At 34.3% G+C, this 17,635-nt stretch overlaps 1 long non-coding RNA gene across 3 annotated transcripts; it reads left to right on the top strand.

Moving 5' to 3' along the window:
• Positions 1-11,404: 11,404 nt before the first annotated feature.
• Positions 11,405-17,424, top strand: LOC114295760 (uncharacterized). Of its 3 annotated transcripts, XR_014342442.1 has the most exons (8): positions 11,425-11,817; positions 12,242-12,300; positions 12,400-12,474; positions 13,341-13,438; positions 13,518-13,614; positions 14,702-15,837; positions 16,481-16,652; positions 16,736-17,414. It is a non-coding gene; the product is annotated as an uncharacterized LOC114295760 (long non-coding RNA). The 3 variants fall into 3 exon arrangements; XR_014342441.1 differs by having other exon boundaries at positions 11,405-11,817; positions 12,248-12,300; positions 13,518-15,837; positions 16,736-17,424; XR_014342440.1 differs by having other exon boundaries at positions 11,405-11,817; positions 13,518-15,837; positions 16,736-17,424.
• Positions 17,425-17,635: the final 211 nt, after the last annotated feature.

The raw sequence follows: 17,635 nt of genomic DNA, 5'->3' as shown, positions 1-17,635 counted from the left end.
ATAACTCTATTTTTTTATATAAATAGAATTTGTCATGACTACATTAAAGAGCCATTAGTGTCATTCATTAGCATAGGCAACAAACAAACATTTTTTTGGATCCTCCATTTGGGCTTGTTAAGTTACTGGTTAGTTAGCTCATTAATTAGGATTGGTGCTAAATGTGGTTGGTGCTAACTATATCTATATCAACAGTGCTACATACATTAATTAGTGTATTAATACTAATTATGAAATTATTATTAATTCCACTCATTATACAAATTACAAATATCAAAAACTTCTTAAATTATGCCATATCATCAATTGATATACTAGTTAATCTACTAATAGGTGCATATAACATTGTTCTATCTATATATATAAGTATCGTTTCACTGCTTGAGATTCGTCTTTTCTTTTTGATTTTATCCTTTCATTTTGAATAATTTACTAATGGTGATCTATATGTCAAGTGAAGATTTTTTCATAATTACACAAACATTTTTGGTCAATTATGCAATAGGTTTGGTCAATTATGAAACAGATTTTTTTTGTAATTATGCAAACATTTTTAGTCAATTATGAAACATAAATATTTTATTTTTTAACAAATTACAAATACACCCATAAGGTTTTTTTAAAATATGAATCGATCCTATAATATTAAAAATTACAACTATCGTTTGTTATAAATTTAAATTTAATACACTATTCAAGAGAAAAAAATAATAATAATTCTCCTATGCAATAATAAATTATAAAAATTGTTTATTGAAAAATATTTCTCATATCATTAAAAACTACTAATTGACTTAATGATTTATTTATTAACAAAATGGTTGACTGAAAAATATTTTTCATATTATTAAAAATTGTTAATTTACTTAATGATTTACTTATTAATAAAATTGATCGTTTGTTATGCGCGTATGATTTATGTATTAATAAAATTGGTCATTTGTATATATATATATATATATATATGTATTTTCTTCTGCTTCTTTATTAGTTTAGTGAATTATCTTAGTAGCTTTTTTTGGATCAAAGAATTATCTTAGTATTTATTTTATATTTATCTGTTGAGAAAAGTTACATACCATAATTTTTTTTAAAATAAATTCAGAAGAAATGTTAAAAACTCATAAATCCACCCAAAATGATATGACAATAGAATTGGAGTCTACATCATTAGATGTATAAAAAAATTATAAAAATACAAAATTTAAATATATTATAATAATAATTCGTGCCTTACACAGGCTTTTTAAAACTAGTATCTATATAACAAAACAAGGGTGTTGATGGGACATTTGTCCTAGGTGGCATACAAAATAATGGCTGAGATTACACTTCTTGCATACATTTCAAGGGTTGAGATCACACTTTTCTTTTATTTTTCTTTCTCTCTGAGGCTTTGCTTTTCCAGGTTTCAAATTTCAAACATTTCAAGGGTTTGATGCCCCTCCCTCTCTCTCTCTCTTTCTCTCTCTGTCAAACACACACTTTGGTTCTCTCTCTCTCTCTCTCTCTCTCTCTCTCTCTCTCTTCTACCAGATCTCCCCCCATCGGAGCCCATCCAATGCGAATACTCAACCGCAACCCTAACAGCAAACCCCTATTCATTCTCCATTTTGCCCATTGCAACCCCGACTACTCCATTTAATCGTTCAAAGTCGAGCGAGTCGTCTTCAATCAAATGGTGGGCTTTGCAAGTCGTTTTTGACCAAGTCAACCTATTACAATAGGTGAGACTGATTTCAATTTCAGATTTTCTTCAATTTCTTCCAACAAAACACTTTCTCTCCTCAATTAGATATGAGGGCCAACTATTCCTCTTTCATTTTTGAAACTTTCGAACTCAACCTACTGTATGAATCTCTTCATCTTTTATGTTTTGCAGATCACGTCGGAGAACCTACTATGTTATGAAGGTAATGATCTAATTGAAATTTTGAGTTCCATTTAATTGAAATTTTGTGTTGTGGTTATGAGTTGTGTTTCCACATAATGTGTTTAACCCGTGTGTGTCTAATTTTTTTTTTAAAACATTTATTATCAACATATGTATATTGTTTTAGATCTATTGTTAAACTAACTTGCAGGTTCGGATTTCGGAGATTGCTGTAGAGCTATTGGTGTTTCTAAATTTTTTATTTTTTTATATTTGTTTTTAACATTTATTATCATCACTGTGTATTTATATTGTTTTAGATCTATGGTTAAACTAACTTGCAGGTTGGGATTTTGGAGAATGTTGTAGAGCTATTGATATATCCTTGAGTTTATAATAATTATTATTTTTTCAAGTCTTGATGTAGTGTTGATAACTGGCGTGGTTGTTGTGTTTTCTATTTTATTTATTTTAATTATGGAATTAGGAGTGTCACAAACCTTCAATTATGTTTTCATTGTGTTCTTCCCTTTCTCAGATGCACATGTTTCTTTTCCTAATCCTAGGTTTTAATTTTTACATCGGAGAATTTGTTTCTTTTTTTCAATTGTCATTTTGTGACTTTGAAGATATTCCAGCCGCAAAGTATGGACATCTATAGGGCTTTTTGTTTCCTTTCTATCGTCTTCTTCACTTTAATGACCCACTAAGGCCATATGAGCCTCGATAGGGCTTTGTAAGGTTTATCAGTTAATTCAAACTTAAAATATTTGGTTTTTGTGTCACTTTTGTTCCTATTTTGTGTAATTGTGTCATTTTCTTTGATCATAATATAAATGGAAAGAAAAAGAGATTATTCCTTATTTCGTTTTGTTTGTTCTTTTTCTCTCATTCAATAATGTCATTGTCTAATAAAAAGAGTAACCATTGTAAGGAAAGCAACCATCTCAATTGTTTTCTCTCTCCATGCCTTTATATCTCCTCTATATGTGTCAAGGTATGTCTCTATATCTACATTCTCGATTAGCTTTAATTTTTTTGTTGTATTGTGTGTCTATTATTTTTTACTTTTAGATGCATCACTGTGAATAGCAGTAGCTTGGTTAGTTTGTTTCAATCTATGTAAATAATTTTCAATTATTATTCTAAATTATTGAACTGAATAAGTGAATCGCAATGGTAAATCATTCATCTGCATTTAAGAAGATTGAGCAAATTTTTATGTTCTTTTTTTTAGAAAAAAAAATTTGTGTTAGTTTTTTCAAGCGTTTTGGATACTGATTTAGTTATTTATTTATCTATCTATTTTATAGCTTTAATTGTGATTGATTCTTACGAAGCATTGCTTTCAATTTGCTTAATAGGTTCACATTAGAGAGCTTGATAAAAAAGTGAAACTTCTTAAGAATCTTTTGTATCCAAACGTTGTGGTTGGAATTTGATTACATTTATGTGTTCTCATTGCCTGAAAATTTGGTAGGCTCGCATTATTTTATTTTTTTTCAATTTAATTCTACATTGATTCATTTAACACTTTGTTTTTTTATTGACAAATAGTAACATTTTATCAACAATCCCATGATTCTTTGATTTTGAAGACCATTAAAGCAATGATAGAGTTGACTGTGTGTGTGTGTTTTTTTGTTGACTTAAATGTATTATGTATTTTTTTTTCTTTTTGTATGCTATTTGAGAGAGAATTTGTATATCCATTTGTAAATGGGTCAAAGAAAGGTAGAGATTACTTTTTTGGGTCCAACATTTTCATCCAAATTCAAAATAATATGTATAATTTTTTAGTAGAGGGATAGTTCTTCTACTTTCCCCACCTTTTTTTTTTTTTTTCCCGTCTCATATGAAAAATCAGCAACCACCTCAAACTAAAATCTTATTGTTGAAGCATATCATACAGTCCAATCCTATTGGTGAGTTGGCTTTAAAATAAAGTGCTAACCACCCTCTTCCGAACTTTGCCAAGCTACTCTAGCCTTGCTCGATCTCCCCCCCCCCCCTAAAGCTCCAACTCCCTCTTCCCAATCCCTAACTTACTCCCCCTTCTTTCTTAGGCACAATTTTTGTTCTTTGTAGTATCATTGTTTGTATAATTTTGAATATTTTTTACATGGTTCATTAAATCTGTTTGTACTTTTTTTCATCATTGCCATTACAGATATAATTTTTTTATCTATTTTTTATTTAATTTGTATTATAGGAGAATTTGTAATATACCTTGGTTCTTCGGTCGTAGAATGGTGAAGCTATGTCAAAGGTATGAAAATTTGGTATGGATTTTTTCTAAATCAATTTCTGAAATTTGATTTCTTCTTGCTTTAAGATTAACAATTTTTGGTGTTTCTAATATAATCACTATTTGTAAGAATATTTTTTATGTGATTCATGATTTTTTAGATTTTTTCTAAATCTATTTCTGAAATTTGATTTTTTCTTGCTAAAGGTCAACAATTTTTGAGGTTTCTAATATAATCACTATTTGTAAGAACATTTTTTATGTGATTCATTATTTTTTTTCCTATGTATTTTTTTTATTTTTTATTTTATCATTTGAATTCTCATGAAATCTGTTTGTATATTTGAGGTTTATGTAATTTTAAAAGCATTATAACAAAAAAAGGACTCATAATTTGAGTTTCACGTAATTTTTTTTAGTAACTCCTGTACTATTGTTTATTTCCTAACTACATTTTTTGTTATTTCGGCCAATAATTCCCAAGCCTACTTTCTGCATATTTTCACATTCAAAAGCTGTTGTACATGGTTTTCTAGAATGGAATCCCCTCTAGATGATCTTTTGCGTTATTTTGCAGGAAATAATTTAAGTAATTTTGATTATGCTTTAAAAATAATTGAAGGTATTCATTGATATCTACTTTTCATATTATGCCTAATCAATCATTATTTTTGTTCGTTGTTGATTTTGATTGATTTTTTATTAGTTGATGCACTTTTAAATTTCTTTAGCACATTAGCTAGTTTACTTTGGTTTTATTGAATTTCTATCTTTATGAATTTGGTAAATTGTTGGTGAGGCAAAGAGGGTGTGCGATAGGAAGGGAAAGACAAATAAGGTGGTGGCAATGTGATGGGGGAATAAATTTGAAAAAAAACAAATATTTAGTTTTAGAGAAAATTCTATATAACAAGGAAGGGTAGTATTTGCTCCAATGGCTAGGATTGTTTCTCCCTTTCATCCACGATCCATTTCCAACACTGATTTTGAAAATGTATTTGTCCTATGTGGCAATTTGGGTGGTTTAGATTAATTTAATCCAGTGGTCTATTTTTTAACACTTCACCCATCTCAGATTCTAGATATCTCTCAACCCCTCCTCAGCTTTGCCCATTCCTCTTGAGCTTTTTCTTTTTTGGTTTTTTCCTTTTCCCATTATGCCAACTAATAGATCTCTAAAAACATTTCTATCTTCAACTCAAGCTGTGATGAGATCCTTAAGTGCCTTTGTCTTCTAATTTGATTTTGATTTGGTGTTTGTTTACAATTCTATTTTGGATTTCTTTTTAAAAATATGTATTTCTAGCATTGTTGTTTAGATCATATGAGAGCTCCTTTATTCAGATTTTTATTTGTCTACTTGCTTTTCCTTTTTTTTTTTATTTATTTCTTTTATTTATTTATTTATTCTTTGTTTTGGAATTTCTTGTTAGCCATTCAGATTGAACTTTATTGCATTAATATCCTTAATTTGATTTTCTTGGGAAAATTGAATCTTTGAGGACTGTTTGAGGATTAAAAATGGAGTGTGAGGTGAACACTGAATTTAAGGAATATCAAATGTTGATAATTTACGCTTGATTTTGGTTGGGGAGTGCCTTTAGGCACAGGTCATTTGTTAGATTATTCTGATATGTTCTTCTTTTTGGTAATGTATTTTTCTCACAGAAATGCTTTTTTTTTTTTTTTTTTTTTCCTTCTTTCTTATTTTTTCTTTTTTGGTGAGATACTGAATTTTTTATTTTGTCACAAAAGTATTTTTTTTGTTTTTAATTTTAAAAGAGGTTTAACAACCTTCAAAGTGTTGACATCGTAGTTTTTTTTAGTCCCAAGATGGTTCTTGAATAAATTTCTTATCATCTGGTATGGTTCTTGATTATTTATTTATTTATTTATTTAACAATTAAAATATTAGTATCATTCAAGACTATAAAACACTTGATGCTTCATAATATTAGTAAATTTTTAGTTTTGTCAAGTTTATATGTGGCTCATAAGCTGATTTTTTGGCTTATTACGAAAAAATGTACAGAACGTAGAGAGGTTTTGTGACCAAAATATAAGCCAATAAGTGTAGACACCCCATTTTTGACCGACCTCAAGACTTAGACGTCATCGCTTGTACACCCGATGATTACGATTGCATTTGTTCGCTTTGAATGTTTGAAGTCCTCGGTGGAATGTCCTATCTTTGAGCCTTTAAAGCTTGTCCTTTTTGTGCTTTGTTTTGGACCAAAACCCTATTGTTTCAAGCCTGAAAATTATGGTGACCTATCGGCCACCACCATGGGTTGTTGGCCACGACTTATGGTTGTCGGCCATTGGTGTAGCCGGTCGACTACCAGTGTCTTTTTCCAGATATTTGTTGACAGCTATGATAGCTATTGGCACGCTAAGCTGCATCTGCCTACACTTGTATGGTGGGATGTTTCTAAGCTCAAGGCTTGTTTTTCTATATATATGGGGGTTCCTCCCCCATTTTGGAGGGTTAGAAAATTTGGAACCAAATTCTCTCTCTCTCTCTCTAGACTTCTCTCTCTTTCTTGCAATTTTATACACATTTGCTCACAAATCCTACACTTTTGCCTATACACCCTTGATAGAAGTTGCTAGTCTTTGGGCTGAGGCAGCTCGAGCCTTATTTTGAGTTCTAGAAGGTGTGTGTGACTTGAATTTGTTAGCCAAATTGTGTCTTCTCTTCAAGAGGTATAACACTCTCTCTTTGTACTTGTTTTGTACCCTTGCTTTGCCATCTTTTTCAATTGTTTTGAGGCTGATTTTGAATTGAAAAAATCTCTGTCTTTGTGTTCTAAAAGTGTTGGTTTGAGGCCATTTTTAGTTAAGGGATGGTTCACCCTTCTTGCTTTTTTGCTTGTAAAGTATTTGTGCCGTTGTTCATCACTTTCAAACCAACTTTTTTGGCCCTTTTAACCACTGAACTTTAGAGGTTTTTCAGTGGCAAAAAACTCATTTTGAAGTCCAAAATTGGAAGGGTTAGCCTCCCCCTCTTGTGTCTTGTTTGCATGCCTAGTTAGCCCCATGTGTTAGCTTAATGTTTTAGCTTTTTGTGGCTCAAGTCCAGCATGTTTTGAACTCTGTTTTGCAACTATTTTCGCTGTTTGGTACCTTTTGAGTCTTGTCTTGCATAGTTGAAGCGTAATTCCTTTCACTAGCTTGGTGTTTTAAGGCTTTAACCACCATTGGTTTGAGTTGATAGCATGTTTTAGTGCTTTTTCTCACCTAATTTTAGCACTTATAATCTGTGCAATCTTCTTCATTTCTTCACTCTTTTTCATTTGCTTTGAGGGTTGTTTCAACCTTAGGGTTGTTTAAGCTTGAGATGGAGGCTCATGCATAATGGTTTAATCCTTCTTTGATGGTTCATTACCAATGGCCTGAAGCTTCTCTCATGCCTTAAACTATCCCTTGGTTAACACTTCTTTCACTTTAGAAGACACTCACCAATGGAATAATTGATTAAAGGATGGTTTGGTAACTAAAATGTGTAAACAAAATTGGCAAGTAAAAGAGGCAAGATAAGCATTCTTTGTGTTGTATTGCATGTGTTCAAATCGGACGTTAGTTTGAACACAAGGAAAATGGAACATTTCATACTCAAAAGTGATGAAATGTGCCATTTTCTTAGGTCTCCATTGCCTTTGATCATGCATGATAGGGTGATGGCCATTTTGGTCTCATTTTGCATTTATTAAACTTGCACAATTAGTTTCACAAGCCATCATGCAATGAAATTGCTTGATTAATGGTTTATGAACCAAATTTTGTCCCTCCTTCAATTTCCCCATGAAAAGGAGAGGCAAAGTGTGCAAACAACCCTTGAGAAATACATTGTTTTGTTCTATTTGCTCTCTGATGCAACAAGGAAGTCCAGGCTATCAGTGGCCGACAACCACCATCAGTAGCCGACCAGCCACCATTGGTAGCCGACTGGCCCCTTGTCAGCCATCAGTGAAATTTGCACAGTGTGGGAGCCGAATAATGGCGAAATAAGGAGATGCGTACCTTAGAAGACTAATATTAATCAGCTGTATCCTACGAGAATGGGAAGCCGAATATAATATATGTGCCGAATAAGTGTAGATCCTTAGAGCCGAATAAGAGAAAAGACAATAATTAAAAAGTAGGCCCTGGCCCCGAGGATCAAAAGGAACAGGTATAAATATAGGAACAATGGATTGAGAGAGGTATGCAACAATCACTTTTTGCTTAACTTAGAAGACAAGCTATTTTGAGTACAAGAACTGACTTGTCCATCGGAGTGCTAATTCCGGCACCCCCGACCGGAGTGTTTGTGTCTTTTCAGGTGACTAGCTGAGGATCACTAGCGTCTCCTAGGATCTGAAGAGTATTTCTAAAACCACTTCTCCACACACAGTATGTTGATATGTTGATAAGGTGGAGCAGAGGTGTGCTGGAAGTGGACAGAGTTGTTGGTGTTCAATGTGCAAACAGAGGCATTCAGCAGCAAGGCAGTGGCTTTTCGGGTGGAAATCGAGCATACATAGGGCGTAATGCTGTAATAAGTGTTCGTGCATGTGTGTATGTTTTCCAACCCTACATTTTTCTCCCTTTTATTTACCCGCTTTTGATGGTTAGTTTAGGAGCATCATGTGTCAAATTAGCATACCTTATGCTTGCATCCATTCATTTGTATTGCATGCACCGAGGCTTGGCGCATCATTCAAACTGCATTGTTATTTCAATATCTTCTTTGAATACGTGTTTAATCGCATGTTATTTAAATTGCTTCATATGCCATTTTAGTAGCCGAGCCTATTAATTGCATATTGCATGTGTTGCATGTGTTGCATTAGACATTTGACATAGTTAGGAATCATGCATGTTTTTCTAACTCATATTTTCTTGGCTTGAAGTACTAGGTGAGTTTTTATGCTTTAGCATACTTGTATGAATATGAATGTTGCCATGATTAGCATGCTTTCTATGAGGCTATGTGCATAAATGCTAAACTCCATGAATGCCTGTGGATGAAGGCTTGTTGTTTGAATTGGAACGATTCAACAAATGTATGTTTTAAGCCCACTGTGTTTTGTGGCAAATTCGCAACTTTAAGCCCACTTGAGGTGACATATTCAAACCATTTTCACAAAACAAACATGAAATTGAATTGTTCCAATTCAAGCAAACTAGTCTATACTTGATTGTGCACATCACATAGTAAAGCTAACTTAATAACCGGAACAAGAGCACATAATGTTGATAAAAATCATATCATGATTAGTAGAAGTCGATCTTTGATTGGGCGAGCGAGGGTGCTCAATTCATGACCTTTCCCTTTCGTACCTAAGTTCCCGAGCCAAGGCAACTTTGGTGATGACAGACACGTGGCCTTTGGCACGAGTCATGGGTTTCCTAAATTTCCTCCAAAATAAAATATTTAGGTGGCGACTCTGTGTAGACACCCCATTTTTTACTGACCTCAAGACTTAGATGTCATTGTGTGTGCACTCGATGATTGTGCTTGTTTGTGCTCGTTTTGAGTGCTCGAAGTTCTCGGTGGAACGCCTTGTCTTTGAGCCTCTAAACCTTCTTTTGTTTTGTGCTTGTTTTTGGACCAAACCTTGGTGCCTCTTGCTTGGAGGGGGAAAGGGCCTTGTCGGCCACTTTTCGCACTTGTCGGCCACTTGAAGTGGTCGGTTGGCTAGGGGAGGTGGCCGGCTGGCCACCTAAAGTGGCTGACGGCTATTTTTCTCATTTTTCATATATTTTCTTTGCCAGCTGTGTCAGTTGTTGATCACTGAATGCCATCTCCATACGCGTGTATGGAGGGATGAATGCAAGCTTTTGACTTGCATTTCTATATAAGGGGAGGTTTCTCCCCCATTTGAGGGGTTACAAAAATTTGTGAGCAAATTTCCTCTCTCTCTCTCTCTAGAATTCTCTCTCTCTCTCTCTCTCTCTCTCTCTCTCTCTTCGTATTTTGTGCTTGAAAGTGAGAATTCTCTACACTTTTGTTCTAGAACCCTTAACCAAACACCTCATCTTGGAGTTGAGGTTCTTGGAGGTCTAGTTTGAGTTCTTAAAAGTGGTTTTAGCTCAGATTTGTTGTTGTTTTAGTGCTGTGCTTCAAAGATATAAGGCTCACCTCATTTAAGCTTAGTTTTAGTTACTTGTTTGGCCACCTTTGCATGCTGTTTTGAGGTTGGTTTTAATCTCTGAAATCTTTGTTTTTATGGTTTAAAATGGCGGTTTGAGGTTTGTTTTGGAGTTCGGGGTGGTCTATTCTTTTTGTAGCTTGTTTGTTAAAGTGTTGTGCCTTTTTTTTCAAGCTTTTAAAAATTTTTTTTTTGGCCTTTTAACCACTAAATTCCAGGGGAATTTTAGTGGTAAAAACTTGGTTTTGAGGTCCAAAATAGGAGGGGGTGGCCTCTCCTCATTGTGTCTTGTTTGCAAGTGTAGATAGCCTAACATGTGAGCATGTTTTTCTACCTTTTTGTGACTTGATCTCAGCATGTTTTAGCTACTGATTTGGCCTACTTTAGCTCTATTTTGAGCTATCTTGATCATATGAGCCTTGTATTGCATGGTTGTAGTGCAAATGCCTTCACTAGCTTAGTGTTTTAAGGCCTCTAACATGTTGTGTATGTGTTGATTGCATGTTGTACACTACAACAAAATTTACCTATAACCACGTTTTTGAGACAACGTTTTTTTGACAAACGCTGTGGAAAGCATAAAGTGAAATTAAAAACACGCGTTATTATCGGTGCTGTTTGGTGTAGCTGTTAAAACAGATTATAGATTATAGCTTAACAGATTATAGATTATGACTTTAATCAGAAGCTGTTAATCTGTTTGGTATTACTGTTGGATTATAGATTTAAGTTGCTGAGTAGCGTTTGTTAAATAAGTTGTGAAGTAGCTTTTTCAATTAATTTTTATTTTTTATTATTCACTATTTGTCTACATTTTTCATAAAAAATAATAATAATATTTTATAGTCCATTTGGGTCTTTTTCTATTTTTAAAAAAAATAAAAAATAAAAAAAAATCTAAGAGTATAACCGTGAATTAATATGTCCAAAGCAGAAGCTGATAATCAGAAGCAAGGGGTGAGCAGCTTCTCAAAATCAGCTTTTTTGACTTAAAATAAATTGTTAGAATCAGAAGCTGTTTGAAATAAGTTTAACCAAACAGTCCAAAATAACTTTTTAAAAGCCAGAAGCCATAAGCTGGCTCAAAAATGCTCCACCAAACACCCCCATCCTCTTATAAGCACGCGTTTCGCTTTATAACGGTGCTCCGTCTCCATTTCTCTTTCCGTCTATCATTCTCTCTCTATTGTTTTCTCTCTTCGTCCTAGATCTAGGTTTTCTCTGTCTCTCTGCATACTTCTTGAGAGATTCATCAGGTTCGATTTCGATTCTCGCTCTATTGTTTTCTAAATCCATCGATTCTTGAATCGATTTGGTTGAAATTTCTTCACGATTGTTTGTTTTCCTTGATTCTGACTCGGATAATTTTGCAGAGGAAGGTGAACCGGTTGATTTGCACGAACTTAAGAGACTGAGGAGTGAAAAAGGATCGAGATCATGGTTTGGGATCGGGACCAAGACTGGTCGAGTCGAAGCAAGATGAGGAGACGAGATCATAAATATTGGGTTTCGAGCGCGATGGCTTTGGATGCGCCCTACCTGTTGAAGCTCCTCCTAAGGTTAGTCCTCCCGTCGCTACCCTCCCTCTGGTCTCGTCCTCTCTGTCTCTCTCTCTCTCTCAGATTTGGTCTCAAACACATGATTTACTATTTTCCTCGCTCTTCGATCTGGCCTCTCTTCAGTCGAATTGTACTCTTTTTAATCTTTTCACTTGCTATTTTTGGTCTGCTTTCTTTTCAATAGAATCTCATTCACTTTGATCTTTCTATTTTTCAATCTCATTATTTTCAGTTTTTTCAATCTATGTTTGTATACTGGTAGAACATATTTTTATATCTGCATTAAAACATGCTTCCTGTAGGCAACAAGATACGATACAAAGACTTGGGGGATCTTCAAATGCTTTTGAGATGATTTGAGTCATCAGTTATGAATATATTGTACATCTACATTTGATTTCTTTTGGTGTTTCTTTGTTTTTAGTTGAAGGGTCTTTCTTGGACAGATTCTACAAATCCAATGCAGCCATGGATCCATTAGAGGTTTTGTCTGTCTGATATTTTCATATTAAACTAAAACATTTTGATGATAGTATTTTAGTTCTTCACAACTCACATATTTGACCATACAATCTTTTGTAGAGTGCTGCATTCCTTAAAAAAAATAGGAAGATGGAAGTAGCTCATTCAGTAGCTGCTACTGCTGGTGAAACTGAGGTAAGTTTCAGTTGGTTGAATTGCAATTTAAGTAGGTTCTAATCAGCTTCACTATTTTACCATGGTCCATAGCATTTTCTTTTCAGTCATTGTCTCATATAAGACTGGTCTAAAGAGATGAATCTGATTGTCTTGTATAGATTAGGCTCATTCTAAGGAGTTGGACCCCATTTAATGGTTCCCAAACTATGCGGTCTATCAAAGGGATCCTATGGCCTGTAGAAGTAATATGCTATAGAACATGATCTTTGACATAGATTTTTGAAATATATTAATCGTTTTTTCTTCTCAGATGAAGAATGGAGAATTAAAAGAAATACGGCCAAGCGAGCAGCGTATGCAAACAAAAAGTTATCTATGGCCCATGATGAAATGAATCATCATGGTATTAGTTTATATACATAACGTACAATAGCCTCCTTATATCTTTACTACAATTTGACCTTGAAAATTAACTAGCCTTTGTTTGATTGATCATAGAAAACAAGGGAATTGTCATTGGAAGATGCATTGACTGAGCTATTTTACTGATAGTCTATATTGAAACAATATAGAAATAATTACCTCTTTTGTTTAACATTTCCTCTTTTGTTTTTTTGTTTTTTTCATTGGCGAAAGTTAGCACCCTGGGGGATTGAACCCCTTACCTCACCCTTGCAAGCACCTAAGTGCTGCCACCCATGCCACTAGGCCACAAGGAAGGCCATCGGCTTTCCCCTTTTGTTTGTGTTTCTTATTGTTTCCACATCTGCTATCTTTTTGCTAAATGAACTTATGGTGTTGAATGCAGGTGTTGCCTTTTGTTGAGGCAGTCATTCTTTCAGGGATTTTTTCATTTTTAATGCTGCGTACAATTCATTGTGCAGATGTGTCTACAACTATGATATTAACACCTGGACCTGTGATTGATTTTCTTCTGGCCAATCAGAATGCACGGGAACCTCGTAATATTGACTGGGCAAAGGTAATTTATTGGTAGTTTGTTCTGTATTTTATTTTTATTATTTGTCTATTGAAATTGTAATTGTTTGGACATGTTCAAGCTAAGAAAATGCTAAAAAATATGACGGTTAAGACATGGCCCAGCAACATGGAATTTAAGATCATAGGCTTGAGTGAAAAGGCTTGCAATCAGCAATTGTAAGTGCTTTGCTTGTTTAATTGCATGGAACTTCTTATTTTGATACATTCCAGTTGAAAACTTATAATGCTGTTTTGTTTTATTGTTTCTCCAAGTTTTTCTTTGAAAGTGAGGAATGCTGATGGTGGATAACATTGAACTTAATTATTCCGCATTCATGCCATGCCTTGATGTTGGAACACGAAAACGGCCGAGCTATCTTCCTTGTAATAATGGAAGAGAAGTGTTCCAACTTTAGGTGGAGGGTTGCAGAAATTGATAATTCTTTTACATTCCCTATTTTGCTTAAATTCAGCAACTTTGTGAACTAATTTGGCAGTTAAATTGTTCTTGTTTTATTCTTTTAAAGCAACTCTTCACCCCCATCCGAATAGAACGGTGGGCAGTTGTCAACTTCTCTGCTCGTTGTGATACAAGTCATCTTTTCCGAGAACCTAATAACTATGGAAGGAACAAGGGCATTGTAAGTACCCTGTATTTGTTTTTTTGTGATGGGTATTATTGTTTCAAGGACCGTAGACGAAGAAAATAGTGATTTGTTGATCTTTGGTTGTTCTATCACCAAATGGAAATTGGATCCGTTTAGGTTGTGAATGATCTTGCTAAGGATTCGACTTAATGGTACCCGCTATGAATCAAAATCTTGGCTCCGCCACTACTTGATTGTGTGTAAATATGTGCAATTTGTATTTGTTCATGCATGTGAAAGTACCACTCAGGCTTGCTTCATAGTTTATACACAAGTTTTCCCAGTGGTAGCATCTTTCATGGTTGTTTTCTCATTGATATCATATTTTCTGCCCATTTGGAAGTGATTAGGAAAGTTCTGGAGGTTTCTTGTTTCGTAATTATTTAAGAAAACATTGTGAGATAATTGGAGTTTCTTGTGATCTACATATTATAAAATGCAGTCATTAAAAAAAAAAATAAAAAAAAAAATAATAATAATAAAAAACTGCTTTTCTAGTTTAAGAATGATGTATTGATGAGTGTTGAACTCAGGAACCTAAGAGACCCAAGTTGTCATGGATCAACGAATCTCAACTTCTTTCCATTAATGCAGGCTATTTGTTGCTCTTTTTGCAGGTAATGTCAAAATCTAAGAATGAATTGGGTGCATCTAAACTGGAGTAGAAAGTTCGGGTGGCCTCTAATTGATCACATCTCTACTTTTGGTATGGTCTGTTTGGCTCTTTAAAGACTGCTGTTTTTTCATGTATCTGAAGGCTACTTGATGCTTTTGTGCTAGAAATGCGTCGACGTGAAGATGTGAATATTTGGGTAGACCTGCTTGAATAGCTTCAGGTTTAAAGTATTATGGAAACTGGTTTAAGTTTTTCCTTCCCTTCTTTTCTTGATATTAAACAATTATCCCCGGCTGAGTGAACTGATATATTGTGATTGGTGGAACTCCTTTTTGATTTGCAGTTAATATTTATCTGTTTGTGATTCTTCCATTTGTTATTTTGCGTATATGTTTTTGCTTAAATGACGTAATCAGTTTTTTGATAAGTATAGTTCTCAGGCTATATCTATTCTGTGGGTTTGTCCTTGAGCTACCTGCAACAGTTAGTCGTGTGTAAAGATATTGCTCGGAAGCAACTCATGGAGGATGACTTTCTGCATGAACAGTCAGGTCTGTTTCTTTTAGGAAGAAAATTGGTGTCCTTAATGGTGCGGGAGTATGTCCATGCCGGACACTAGATTTCTCTAAATTTAGCTTTTCCATACACACACGTCAGTGTTACAACTTACAGGACATCTACATTGGAGTCCTGCTGTATTGATTTCCCTGGTGCTTTTAATCTTTCATCAAGGGTGTAGCTAATATTATTGTTTCTGCAAAAATTCTTTAGGCGTCCAATAGGTATTGATATCTCTAGTCAACTCGGTTGTCGAGGATCAGAGCTTGTAGTAAATGATTGTGGACCTGAAGTTTTTGGATGGGTTTTTAATCCATGACGGTGTCAGATGATCTTATTATTATTATGTTTTAATTTTTAAGGTTAATTATTTTTCTCTCTTTATCTTTACTGCCTGAGTTGGTAATTGTAGGAGAGTAAATGATGTCCTTTAACCTGCTTGCGGCCATATATGAACATATGTCCAGTGATGTCTCTTCTGAAAAATGGTGGAGTTGGTCCGACTTCTAAGGGGAGCCTGAACCCCACCATTACAGTCCATCCTAGAAGCTTCAGAATTGGGGTGGGGTATTAAGAGAGGTAAATTTATTTTTGTATTTTCAAGAACAAAATTTTAAAAATATTTTCTGATGTTTGGGAAGTCAAATGAAAAAAAAAATTTAGTTATCAAAGGAATCCTAACACCATCACCACTGTCATTGACATCCTATCATCATTACCATCACTGCACCACTGACATCATCACCATCCACACTAACACTGTGTCCGGATCCTCTGCCACGGTCTCTGCAGTGCTACCAAACAACGTTGTTTTGAACATAGTTCCCTCCCCCCCTCCCTCCCCCTCTTTTCTTTTCTCTCAGTTCTAAAATCAGAGAGACGAAGAGGGACGGGTGGCGACACGGCGGCAGAGACTCCAATGGTACATTATGGCAAGGGATTGATACCCAAATTTTCACTTCTTTGAAACTGGGTGTTCTTAAATTCATAATCTAGAGTGTTTGCCGTATATGGGTTGTTGACAAATTTCAAGCATCTGGATCAAAGGCCTTGTTATTCAGAGGTTTAAGTCCTTAAAGAGTTGATTAAATTTTTGGTTTCCACTTGTAAATTTTAGTTTGATTTTTTAAATGAAAATAGTGATATGTTGTTTTTTGTTGTTGAGTTGGGACAAGGTTTTGTCCAGTTCAGTCTATCTTACAACTTGTTCCGGACTTTTCAGGAGTTTAATCCCCTACTTTGTTGAGATGTCTGAAAGGGGACTCTCACTTTGCTGATTTGAAAGTGGAAAATTGCGAGCTTTCATGTAATGGAGTGAGTCAACTTGTAGGTGTTCTTTCAACTTTAAAGAGGCCACTAGATTCTCTATCTATTGGAGAAAATGGCCTTGGCAGGTTAGTCTGGCTTATGTAGTTTAGACTTCCGCTCTTGTCATTTCATTTCCAGATTTATTGGTTCTGATATTGTTGTCCTCCAGCAAAGTTGGAGCACCTTTGGGAAAATTTTTGGGCATAGGTATTCAAGCACTAGAAATTGAAGATATTGGGCTTGGTTCATCTGGCTTTCTCGAACTACAGAAAGAAATAGGAGAAGATTTGAAGCTTGCCTACATCAACATGAGGTTCTACTGATGCCTAGACTTTTTTAGAACTTGTGTTGTAGCTTATTTCTGAAACATAAACTTGTTGATTAATATTGTATAGTAAAAACTGCGGTGGGATTGGCAATGATTATAATTTGCTAACTTTTTATTTTGTTTTTTTATTTTTGGGTTAGTTTATTTTTTTATGACTGATTCCAATAGTTTTTGGTAGGAGCATTGGCCAGCTTGTTCCTTGAAATAAGCGTTGGCCAATGAATGGGTTATCCAATATTTTGATGGTTTTTTAACATTTTTTGGGGTATGGTTTGTGGTTAAATATAAATAAGTAGGAAATGTTACAATTTTTCTTCTATTGTTTGTCAAATGTAACATTTTAACAATGTGGAAGAGGATGAAAGAGGAATTAAACTTGTTTGATATTTTTTTAGTTTATGTGCTTCTGTATAGAATTCTTGACTTATAGATTTGACCTTATTTAGCTAATAGTGCAATTTGACAATTAAATCCTTATTTTGCAGATTTAATGAGTGCAAATGAAATTTATTTATATTTTTTCTTTCTATAAATAGCAGGTGTTATTTTCTTAAAAAAATGAGAAAAGATGGCGTTTTTGAAAAAAACGTCACTAAATGTCGTTATATGATGTGAGCATATAACTGTAATAGGAAAAGATGGCGTTTTTGAAAAAACGTCACTAAATGCCGTCATATGACGTTAGTATTTAACTGTGACGGTTTTCATGTAACGGATGTTTAAGAATTACGGCGTTTTAAA

This window comes from Camellia sinensis, chromosome 10 (genome assembly GCF_055761805.1).
Source record: "Camellia sinensis isolate YWXY chromosome 10, ASM5576180v1, whole genome shotgun sequence".
Classification (NCBI taxonomy): Eukaryota; Viridiplantae; Streptophyta; class Magnoliopsida; order Ericales; family Theaceae; genus Camellia; species Camellia sinensis.
Note: the sequence above shows the minus strand (reverse complement) of the source record. Positions and strands in the feature narration are given on the sequence as shown.